The following is a 12,691-nucleotide window of genomic DNA, read 5'->3' on the forward strand; positions in this document are numbered from 1 at the left end:
ACTAAGAAAAAGCATATATATAGTCAACCAGTGTGTATTTCACATCACTTCAGCTTAAAATCCTCTACAGATCTGTGAGGGTACTGTTTTGAACATAGGCTGTGGTTCAGGAGATTATCCTGTAAATGCATTTAGACTGATAAAGTAGGCCAAATATCTCTACCTGTCATTGTCTTGGTTAGCAAATGTCATTGAACAACAGGCATGTGAAGAGATTTTCATTCCTTTTTGTTATTTTGCCTTCTATTTAATGACATCAGACTGTTTTATTTTTAAGATGTTTGCCTTTTTTGGTTAATTTTGTTTTGTTTTGTTATATAGACATCTGAGTGATGCCAATGCCACCTTACAAACACAGCTCCTCTGTGTTGGTGCTTGAGGTCTTCTCTTTCCTTTACCAGGTGGTAATGAACCAAGTATTTGGGATCAAAATTATTTAGCTTCTTGCCTCCAGAAAGCTAATTTTGTTGTGGTTTTAGTTGTACCTTGAATTGTTTGAGAACAAGTAATTGATTATTGATTTTAGATTATAGGTAAGCAATGGCTGAAGACTCAAAATGTAAGCTGAAGACTTTAGTCATTGTCTCTGTTGTCTGCAAGTTTGTTTTTTCTGTAGGTAATGACATGCCAAGATGTTTATGAGTTTTGATCTCTTTAGGAGCACCAAGAGAAAACTGAGGTTTTAAAGCTGTCTTCTCTTTTCTAATTTTTGTTAGCTTGGGGAAATCCTTTTCATCTGTGTACTGCAATAGAAACAGGTAGTAGCTAACAGTTCACATTCACAATGTTTAATCAAACTGAGCTTTAATGAAAGAGTAGATGACAGTATTAGCTTGCGGCTAGTAAGATCTCACCAAATCAAGATAATAAAAAAGTAGATAATTGCACTCCCATAGTCTGATTAGCATTGCTATCTTCTGGATGTTTTGTTGTTTGGAGGGGCTTTTTTGTTTTGTAGACAGAAATTTATTATGAATTTATACAGTCTGTTTTTACTCATAGCATAGTTTCTATCTTAGATGCCATAACTTGACATTTCACATGACACAAGACATTGGAAAACTTGTAAAAGGAAGTATTTTCATTTTTGTTTTTATGAAACCTTTAAATGATGATTTACAAGAATACAGTCAGTACCACAATGACAGTTGAACTTATGTGTCTGTACTTCATAACACAACATAACTGACTCAGTTCTATATTTTTGTTGTTTTCTTTAAAAAAGAAAAAAAATCATTTTAGGGACAGATTGATCAGTTATTCTTTATTTTAACCTTGCACAAACTTGTGCACTCCAGCAATAAAATGACTGTAGAAAGGAAACCGAAAGCTGTCAGTTTGCAAGGGCAAAACCTTCCTGACAGTAAATATGGATCTTCAAACGTCAAGAGGGACTAGATTAAATCCAAGGGTTCCTTTCAATCTAGTGTCATTAAGAATAATTATATTTTTCTTTAAATGTTTGACTAATACAGATGCATGTGGTATTGAAGTTGTGTGTCTGAAAGCACAGTAGAGTAGAAAACATCAGTTTTCAAGGTTTTGAACAAATACATGAACACAAAGATGTTGACTTAGTGGGAGCCTTAAAAATACCCATACAGACAAACAACAACCAACCAAAATCAGGAGAAAATAAAATGGGAAAAAAAAAATAGCAAATCGAAATAATTAGGCATTTTCTCAAGCCTCAGCAAACATCACAAAACCAATAAATCTGATGAAAAGATTCCAACTAATGTAACAATACAAAGATGTAAGGAATTCTGATACTAGAAACTACTTTTAAATGTGTGCTCTTGTTCCATGAAAAAACTATTTTGAATCATTTTACTTAATGTATTTAAATAATAAAAAGAAAGATGTTAAGTGTGAAGAGATCTACTTTGTTTCCATTTTTCACATAAATATTGATTAAAAGATACTTCCTTCAAGTGTTATTTTTTACCACTGTCACTCCATTATCTTGTTTTCAACATACCATGAAAATGTTCTAGCACTCAGATGAAAATAGACTTTGGGTGAAGAGACATCAGTTAATCTTCAAACTTGCAAGTCTCGAAAATTGTTAACAAAATGATAAATAAGAAAAATTGCATGAGATTCCATTATATTGCCACCTGAAAAAGTAATACAAAACCTTCAAGTCATGGCCACTCTGACATAAAGATAGTTATAAATCAATATTTGTTTTAATGGTAGGAGTGTGATTATTTTAATTTTGCAAATCAGAAGTACACAGTTCCCTAGCTCTTAGAGAATCTTGAATGATAACATAACATATGCCATTTCTTGGGTATTATTGTGAATGCTGGATGCCTTGTTTTACCTTCTGTATCATGCATTGGCTTTCATATTTTCAAATGCATGTGTGTGTGATTATGTATTTTGCTTTTGAGAAATACTGAAGTAAAAGACGTAGAAGCAGCTATCGACAGAAATTAGTTCCCTGACTTCTTTCTGACTAACTACATTGCTGGCTTGTGGGTACAAATGAGGCTCTGATTAACCCTTTTTAGTTGTTTTTCATTTCTGTTTTGGCTTTGTAGCTTTTATTACTTTCATCTAAATACTTCATTATTTTCTTCCGCGTATACCACAATCATCTTCCAAAGTTGATTTCACCTAGATTTATTATATACATATTCCCTTCAAGCAAGCTGTCTTCTGTGTAGTTTTTATTTAAAATAACTTCTAACTTGTTTTATTTAAAATAACTTGGTACAGATAAATGAAATAATTTGAAGAAAGGAGTAACTCGCAGGATGATTAAGATAAAGAGTATTTTAAACGGAAACCGAGAAGCTCAATAAAAAGGAAGCTAAAAATGTAAATGGCAATTTGTTTTTTATTAAACAGGTCTGTTTAGGTCTGTTGTTTTCTTTTAAGTTAATAATAAAGTTGTCACAGAATCACAGACTGGTTTCTTCTTAATGAAAAAAATATTTTTGTAATAGTATTGATTTTTTTTCTCAAGAGTGTGATAACCCATGGTTTCTATTTCTAACTTAAATATATCAAAAAGTGCTTAAAATTGGTAAACCTTTTCTGAGAAAACATAAGGCATTCTAACGATGATAGTGACTTCAGTAGTTTGATTTCTCTCGATAGCGTCTGCTGCTTCTTCACTGCTTATATACTCCATGTGCATTTCTAAAAATGTGTAATGAGTGTTAAGATGCACCTAGGGTCTATGCCTCCTGAATTTTACATGGTTATTGAAATAAAGTAAAAACATAATAACCTTGCCTGGTTTTTGGTTTTTTTTTAATTCTCCTCAGTAAATCAAAAATTATAATGGTATGCAGGAGTGGGAGGCATGGCAGTTAAATAGCTACTCTTGCTATGTTTTGCATAGAATCAGAATGTTAAACAGTGTGAAGGGACCTTAAAGATCATCAAGTCGCAACAACTCCCACTACACCAGGCTGCTCAAGGCCTTGTCCAACCAAACTTTGAACATTCCCAGTGTTGGGGCACCCACAACCTCCCTGGGAACCTGTTCCAGTGTCTCACAACTCTCACAGTAAAGAACTTCTTCCTAATATCTAACCTAAATTTCACCTCTTTCATTTTGTACCTGTTACCTCTTGTCCCATCACTACAGTTCCTGACAAAGAATCCCTCTCCAGCTTCCCAAGATACTGGAATGTTGCTGTGAGGTTTCCACATAATCTTCTCTTCTCCAGGATGAGCAGCCCCAACTTTCTCACCCTGTCTTCACAGGGGAGGTACTCCAGTCCTCTTATCAACTTGGTGGCCCTCTTCTAGACTTGATCCAACAATTCCATGTCCTTCATAAATTGGAAACACCAGAACTGCATGCAGTTCTGCAGGGGGTGTCTCACAAGAGCAGAGGAGGGGGTGAGAATCACCTCCTTCAATCTACTGGCCACACTCCTTTTGATGCAGCCTAGGATTCCATTGGCTTTCCGGGCTGTAAGCACAAATCTGACTGCCATGAATTTTCAAAAATTATGGATAATGGCTTAGCAACTTTGTTTGCCAGCTCCCTCAGGACCTGCAAATTAATCTCATTGGGTCCCATGGACTTGTGAACATTGAGGTTCCTTTGTCTCAAACCTGACCCTCTCCTACAATGGGCTTAGGGTTTCCATTCTCCCAGTCCCTGCATTTACCATTCTTGACATGGGTGGTGTGGCAAGAACACTTGCAGTTGAAGATACATAAAGAACAATTCTGTCTGATATTGTTCTTTCTCTAGAATCTGAATGAGTACATTTTTCTAGACTCCTGAAATTTTGTGGTAAATGATCTCGATACATTTTATTTTAGGAATTTGTGAAATCATAGTTACATACACATCTGTTGAAAATCTGCTAAGGATTGCCTGATAGGATATTTTTATATAGTGTCCTATTTATGAGCTTCCTTGCTGATTACATTTTAAAAGAATGTCTCCCTGCACAGATGACATTCAGTTCTCTAATTTTCTTTTAAAAAGGTAATCCTTTTTAGAGATTTATTTGCTTAAGATAATGAGGCAGGATTACAGCAGAATTAACTGCAATGCTATTAAGTGTTGTTTTTTTTTTCCCCTTGGATCTAGCCTTATGCTTTCAGTTTGAAAATAAGCTGAGATTTATTTTTTCCTAGGCTACAAAACAAATTCAAGACCAGAAGACAAAAAGGCAGCTGAGGTAGCAATTCTCCAGAAGAATTAAGACACCAGTGTCTTTGAGGTATGTTTGTTTTGGAAATGTTGTTAATTATTTATTAATCTTGCTGCTATGTGTGAGAGTAATGGTGAGTGCTTTTGAACATTAGTGACTATTACTCATCTTCAGATGTAGTTCCTTTGAAAGGAAACTCCTTTTTTTTTTTTTTTTGATAGGTATGGGGAATTAGGTGTAAATATGCTTCTATTTTATCTGAAATTATATTTCTGTCTAGAAATTTAGATATAGGCACCTGCAAAATAAAAAAAATCAGCAAGGTTCTATATTCTTTCTGACTAAACAGTTACTGCTTTCTTTATGTGCTGTAGGTACTGAGAAAAATTTCCCAATAAGAATGTCCAGGAAAAAGCTGTAAAAAATTGTATGTGCAACACATATTACTATGTTTAAAATAGGTACAATAAATATTTCTATCAGATAGATGTTAAAGAGCATAGAAATAAATTATGAGTAACTCCATAAAGGAGACAATAGAAAGTCATCAGTAGGTAGAAACGGAAGATAAACTAAGGAATTCATCACTGCTTTTTCACAAGTCTAAAAATAGCCTATCTAACACTGTTCTTCAGTTACAAAATGTTTGAACTCAGTAAATTGGATTCTACTTTTGTAAATGTACCAGCAAAGCTTGCCGGGAACTAAGGAAATGGAGCTGATGCTAATTTCATTTTAGGTCTAGTTATCCCTTAGCATGTTCAGGACCTTAAACAGAGGAAATTATGGTCTTCATACATTCAAAAAGTGCTAGGGCCTGGAAAGGATTATTTCTATTACGTTTGGGAAATATATTTGTGTAGTTTAACTTTCCCGGAAGTCCTTCCTACCCTATTTTTCTCTTTCTTTCAACTGGATCTAGCCTTTTGCTTTCAGTTTGAAAATAAGCTGAGATTTATTTTTCCTAGGCTACAAAAAAAATTCAAACTTTCAAAGGATATTTTTTTTGTCTTAGATGAGATATTTTCTCACAACAGTAAAACCAAAATTCCTCTCTCTTTTATTACTTCAATCCACACCTGAAGTTTCCTTTTTGAAGAGGTATATTTCACCAACATAGACTGTTTTCTCTTCTACATTCCCATCAGATCTGAGTAATTTTGTTCACATTTGACCTGATAGAAGGAGCATGTAGAAGTTTGGCTAGTGACACAAACATCTCGTGGTTGTTAGGTTGTTAGGTACTGCAAGCCTATAGTGATGTACAGATTTTGTCCGAAAATAATTTTCTACTAAAAAAACAACCAGTAAACACAAACTCAGTTTCCTCCTCCCTCAAAGACTATATTTATTTCAGGTCTCTTTAAAAACCACATACCTGCTCAAGACTGTTGACCTCTAGGATTCTTTTCTTTTCCTTTGCTTTAGATGTTTAGATGTTCAATAACAGGTTTGAAGCCTTTGGAAATTAGAAGTTGAGTTCTGTACACTACCTTCGTATAATACCATTCACAGTGAATAGCTTCAGAATAATTTTTTGCCTCCTAGCATTTGTAACCACAAACACCTCTCTTTTACTGTCAGTCTTTTTCCCTGGAGAATCAATATTTGAAGTATTGTAATATATGACAAGAGAGAAATCAGCAAATATTCACATATTTAGCCTATTATTCTCTTATCTGTCAGCATACCTACATTTTGTATTGGAGAAAGGAATTTAAAGCTGTTGAACTTTTGATGAGACTCTACACATCTGCCAGTGACATCTGGGAAAAATGTTTTTGGATAAATGAAAAATCTCCTCGGCCTTTTCCTGACTCCCATTAAGATACATACTTGTTCCTCAGGGCACAATTTGTCTTGCAGATTGTGTTTGATTCATAGTCTAAGGATAGAAGCTCATGGTATTCATGTTAAATACATGTAGCTTTCAGAAGCATGGTAAGGCAATATTTTTATATTGAGTCATGAGAAAAATGTGTAAAAAAAATAGATCTCACTTTACTGGTTCTTGATGAAACAAGACACCAAGTAAAATATTTAATAATTTTAAATCAGTATGCTTTAGCTTCAGATGTATTTGTGACATTGATATATTTTTGTCTAGTCTGATTCCTCAGTGTTCCCATGCAGTGCTTGTTTTTACATAATTTTTAAGCCTTCATAAAATCCTCACTTTCTCTCAGTTATGGAGAAATAATTGTGAAACAGTGGACAAAAAATAACATATTATGAGGAAAAACAAAAGAAGCAAAACATGTCTGCCCTTTCTCATTCCATCTACCAGATTATTTAATTTTACTCAGTTTAGTATTTCTGTCATTTTAGATGGTTTCAGATGGACAGGTTACCATCTGATTTCATATGGATTTCAAGTGGATTATTTAATCTGCAGTTCAACATTTCTGACACTTTAAAGAATGGTGTTATAGTCAGGTTACCAAAGCGACTTCAAATTACTTTATTATAGTAGTTTCCATAGTAAACATAGTCCTTGGTGGCAGAGAAGACTGTAACTTTCCAACTTTCCCATGTGAGAGACGTTATGTTGTATAATAATCAGAATAAGGCCGAGGTAGTTTTTGTAGCAAATAATTGGTAAATATTTATATATATATATATATATATATATATAATCTTTCTCTGAGACTTCATATTGAAGTTTAAAAAATGAGTTTATGGTTGTCTGAAGCTGTACTTTAAAATCTTCTCCTGGTGATGCAAGCCTTCTTGAGCAAGCAGTGCAAGGAACTACCAATAAAGTTCATGCTTGTGCTTTCGAAAGAATCTGCCTTACTGACTTAATAAACCTTAATGAAATAAGTAAATGGAAACTTGCAAATGGCACAGAGGCTATGTACCAGATGAGTGAAACTTCTGCTTGTAACTTATGTATATATGTTATTTTGCTCCATGCCTAAGAGTCCAACTTAGATTTGTCTGTTCCAAACCCAGATATCTAATTTTGCTTCTCTGATTTAGAATGAAGTTACCTGATATTCCCAATGCTCTTATGCATATTTTGCCTTTTTATATGGTTATAAACATGTGTACAATTTTGCTAAGGTACTGAATGCATACTGTATGCTTTTGATGTAATTACCTTTTAAAATTACTATATGAAAATACATGGAGAAGCCTACATTTTCATGTCTGTGTGAAAGCCTAACTTGATAAATGCAAATGAAAGCTTCAGAGCTACCTTGTCACAGATGTGTATTTATGATGGGGCTGAAGGAACTCAGCCTTCTTGCAAGTGTTGCTAAATGCTGGCCTTACTTTTCAAGATATAAACCAAGAAATTAATTGCCTAAAGTAGTGCACTCTGAGTTAACATTGGATTTTAGCCTACTGCAAGACTAATTGGTATTTTACTTCCCTGAAAATTCAGAAATATCACTGAATGTTTTGAGTGTTTTTTGAAATGGAGTTGAAAAACATTTTAAAGCAGGAAGTTGACTGAAGCTTGCAAAAAACTGCAAACTTAAATTTTGAATATGTGAGGTTTTCAAGGTTTTCCACTCTGAAAGTAATTTAAAAATTGATATCATGTTGGAAAAAATTTCTTTCTCCCTTCAAAATAATTTTTGGTTTCAAAATCAGTATAAACTGATCTGTATTATTCTTATGTTTAAAATGATTTGATTTCATTTGAGATAATGATGTAAAAGGCAGAGAAATTAATCATAAATTTATCACACCATATGTCTTGAAAAAAGAAAAAATATTTTAAGACCTTTTCAGATTGCTTATGTGGGTCATAAAATTTTATTAACTTGATTGTGTAACAACCACAATATGAAGGTGTTCTTGAAAAATAATGAAAATAGTAGATATTCATCCATCTCATCCAAATATGTCAGAAGGATTTCAAGACAGATTTCTAAACACTAGTTCAAAACTTAGTGAGAAGTCAATCATTACTATGACTAGTCTGAACTAGAAGCTAGTTTATTTGGAACTTGTCTGCAGTTTTCTTTTGTGCAACCATTCTTGTTTAAAAGTACAACACCTTGGTATTTTGTGAAATCAATCGCAGCTTCAAGTAGCCTTCAAGTAGTGTGCTCCTTCTTGGAGTCATAAAGAATATCATTGAATATTCATCAGATTGCTTCCCTTTGTAAATTCAGTGGCACGTCCACTCTAGGACTAAAGCAGCAAAAGTGCAGGTGAGGATCACATGTGAAATATAACAGCATGAGAAATTAGGAAGAAGGGGAAGATTTAATTGTATTAATCGCTTCAGTTGAGGGAAGTAGCATAAGATTCCAACCTGAAATGGCCAGGATGCCAACCTTGCTGTGTAGAGGAGGTGTACCTTCATGCAGAGGCAGTGGGGTGCAGCCTCACCACACTGGGGCTGAAGCAGCTGCCAAGGACAGCCGGTGGTGATCCAGAGTCCTGTCCTGGCATTTGGCAATGGGGCACTGCTTTGGCTGGACTCTGCTGCAGAGGCTGTACCCTTGGAAGCAGCTTGAGGGTGAAAGGCAGGCTTGTTTCTCACCTGCAAAGCATGCCTTAGGTGTGATCTGATCAGCAGGGGTCAGTTTGTATACAGGAGTTTGATTCTAATTGGCTACTTCTGGCACCTGATAATCTGCTGTCTGTGTTTTCACAGCCTTTGGTTTTAAGAATTTATTTATGATCTATTTTCTTTTATAATTTAATTTATTTAAAATTTATTTAAACAGATCCAAAAAGACACAGAAATTCAGACTTCTATTACCAGGGTTTTTTTTCACTTGACCTATATAACTCAAAGTGGTTATTTGTTTTTAGCTGCTCCAGTGAAATTGCAGGAAGTGAAAAAAACTACAGATATGTTGGGTTTTTTTTTGTCTTTCAGAACACATGGGAGCTGCTTAGCAAATGCCACTAGCAGCACTTGAATTCTAGGAAGTACAAATCCAAAAATGTCAGGTTTTACCCAAAATTTTACTATTTCTCTGTTCTAGTTTTATGGGTTTGCTAGCAACATGAACTACACTACAGCTAAATAGTGAAGTATAGCTCTTTCTATAAAATATGGATTAAGAATGAATATGTCTTCCAATAGAAAGAGTAATTAGTTCTGTTTCTTACAGTGAAGTGAGTTTAATTCTAAAAGACATTGAAGTTGAAACAAATTAGTGTTTAAATTACCTGTAAGGTTGCCTGAAAAGGAATATGGGCTAGGTTTATTTTTTTGTAATACTCTAGGATTACAGTGTCCAGATTTGGCCCACGCTCCAGGGAATTTTTTCTATTTATTTTTAATGGATCAATTTTTGAACCCTGAAGCTGATCAGTCCCTGCTCTTGAGATAATGTTCCAGCCATCTATAGATAGCACACAATTAACTTGAGGCAAAAGAGGGAAAACCAGAAAGGAAATATATACTATACACAGAGCATCTCTCTGCGTTCTGTATTCTGTGTCAGTTTTAATGGGTCTGTAATTAGGTCACAGGACTGATTGATATCAGCACTTAGCTTTGTAGGTGACATCACCCTCTGCTTCATTACCTAATAGAGATTAAGATGTTGACACAGAAAATTCTGCTTCCTGGACTGGGAAAAGTAACTAATTAAACCAGTTGTAGACTTGACACTGTCTGAATTATTTACCAATACATCCACATATATTTATGTCCAAGTGGAGACTAATAGGAAGGAAGAACACAGAGTGCATGGGGAAACTGTGCAGGCATGCTTGCAGTTCATGTGTGTGAAGGAGTCCAATTTAAAGAAACAATTTTAGAACTAGTCTGGAACAGGACCCATTGTAAGTAAAATGATGGTGCATTTAAAATTTTTAGGCAGAAAAACTAAGTGAAAATACTGGCAAGACACTTTGAGATTAAGAAGACAGATTTTATAATGCATGGTCAAATGCACAGAGATCTTGTCATGAGAGCAGTGAGTATCCAAAGAGCGTGTGATTCAAAGAGATCATCAGAAAGAAAAAATGAGATGGGTGCCTTATATATATCTAAATAGAGAAAGCTCATAAATGCAGCAAAGGACACAGTTTAGAATGGTCCTTAATTTAAAAATATTTGCTGTGTTTCAAACTGAACATACAAGGATGTCCCTGTGTAAAACTGTAAAACACAGCAAGAACTTTTCACTCATGTTTATAAAATGTATTATGATTGAGGTGCTGTATGTTGCAGCTGAAAGAGGTGCTGCAATCATTAGTGCTTTTCATTATTTTGTTGCTAGGGAGTCTCTTCCTTTTTTCGATTTTTTTTTACCTTTGGGACATAGTACTTACTTACATTGATATAAATTTATAGGATGAAATATTTAAAACATAATTTTTGAGATTTTAGGAATTTTGTCATTAAGAATGAAAACTCAAGGAAGTATATTTTTCTTAACATTGTGTCTTAAGATATATTTGTGCTTGAGAGAGACTGCTGGCTGGTATAAGATTACCTTTACTCTTAAGAGGACTACAAGGAATAAGGTTAGACAAGGCTGTAAGAACTCACACCTGACCATACCAGCAGGCTGCAGCATGAAAATAAATGCTTGACTGTGAGAATAGAAGAAAATAAATGTGTAAAATTTTGTGATAGATGAGACTTATGCATTAGTTGAGTTTCAGAGATTTCTATTACAATTGTGAGTAGGAGCCTTACTGATATCCTTCAAGAGTCCTCAGACATACATCTGCAAAAAGTAAAAATTGACTGTTATATATTTATATGCTTTCAAATAAATTATGAAACACTGTGTAAATATTATTTTGATGCTGTTTCATACATATAGGCTTTCATCTCCTATTTGCCATTTATAACTTTGGAGTGTCATGAAATGCACTGCCAATTTAATGCCTGTGTTAGTTTTGAAGTTGTTTCTGTTGAGAGGTCTTAGTGTCATGTTTGATGTAGGAAATAGTAGGGATGCCCTATGAAATTCTTCTACAGCATTGCTCCTGACAAAAAGAAAATCAAATATGCTGATTTAGAAGCACTAATAATAGGCTTAATCCAAGTCTGAAAGCTCTAATCCAAAATTATACAGAAGCTGTAATGAACAAGATGAATGGATTACTGGCACCTGATCTGACAGGGGAAGAAGCAGAAATTAGATACGATGCATAGCTCAAAGATTTAAAACAAGTACCTGCATCCGTTTGGTTGTTAAGGCTAGAGTCATTGGAATAATTTTTTCCAAAGTGCCTTCTTTTGTGCTCAACCCTAAAATAAGACTGAAATCTTTGTTAGTCTGTGGGTCTGTAATAGATCTGAATGCATCAAATCTCATAAGCTGCCATTTTCATCAAGTAGAGGGAAAGTAGAAATTAACTTAAGTAAACACCCATAATTCAAAAAATAGTATTTTCAAAAATTGCTTGTGTTTCTGTGCAATATATGTCTCTAGAATTCACTGTTATAATTTAAAAAAAAGTAGTGGATAATAACAACCCTTGACAGGTCATGTTACTAGTCATTAACCAGGGGTTTTATCTCATTTGCTTCCAGAGTTAAAATTGTGAGCAGAAATTGAGTTGTGAGTGAGAACACAGCTGCTGCCAAAAATTTCCAGCCATACGGTAGTTTGAATGGATAAAAGAGAGATAAAATTGATACTTCATACAGTCTAATGAGATGAATATAAATATTTGGACATTTCTCTTTTATGCTGTCTGTGAGGACATATTCACATGAAGAGCTCGATAGGTGTCATCATTAGTTCTATTCTTGTGGCTTTCAGCAGTATGCCGGATCACTTAAAAAAACCAAACCAAACCAAAACAAACAAAACAACAATAAAAAAATCTACCAAGAACAAAACCACCTCACCATCCCCAAACACAAAACAAAACAAATAAAAAAAAGTAACTTTCATATTTTACATCAATTTTTTAAAATATGTGGACAGGAGATTTCTCATTCTCTCACCTTCCTCCACTCATGAAGCACATGTATCAGCTCAGAGAAAAATCATTAATCTTTGACAACTACAAGTAAATATCTGCTGGTCTGCTCACATAATCTTTTACTCTTCTGTTTCAAACCTTTTATTCAGGACAACTTATACCAACAGTTCAGAAATAAATTAGGCGGT

At 34.3% G+C, this 12,691-nt stretch overlaps 1 protein-coding gene across 5 annotated transcripts in view; it reads left to right on the forward strand.

Annotated features, from left to right (window-relative positions):
• The window catches only part of CDH18 (cadherin 18), a 520,804-nt gene that overhangs the window by 205,831 nt on the left and 302,282 nt on the right, over nt 1-12,691 (forward strand). For 4 of the 5 annotated variants that reach the window (XM_017738733.1, XM_017738734.1, XM_017738738.1 and 1 more), the window contains one exon: nt 4,618-4,703. The gene's annotated coding sequence lies outside the window, so the exon portion shown is untranslated. Of the gene's footprint in view, nt 1-4,388; nt 4,466-4,617; nt 4,704-12,691 lie in introns of those variants that run through there. The other variant, XM_017738735.1, reaches the window with a different exon arrangement.

Source organism: Corvus brachyrhynchos, unplaced genomic scaffold (genome assembly GCF_000691975.1).
Source record: "Corvus brachyrhynchos isolate BGI_N302 unplaced genomic scaffold, ASM69197v1 scaffold23, whole genome shotgun sequence".
NCBI lineage: Eukaryota > Metazoa > Chordata > Aves > Passeriformes > Corvidae > Corvus > Corvus brachyrhynchos.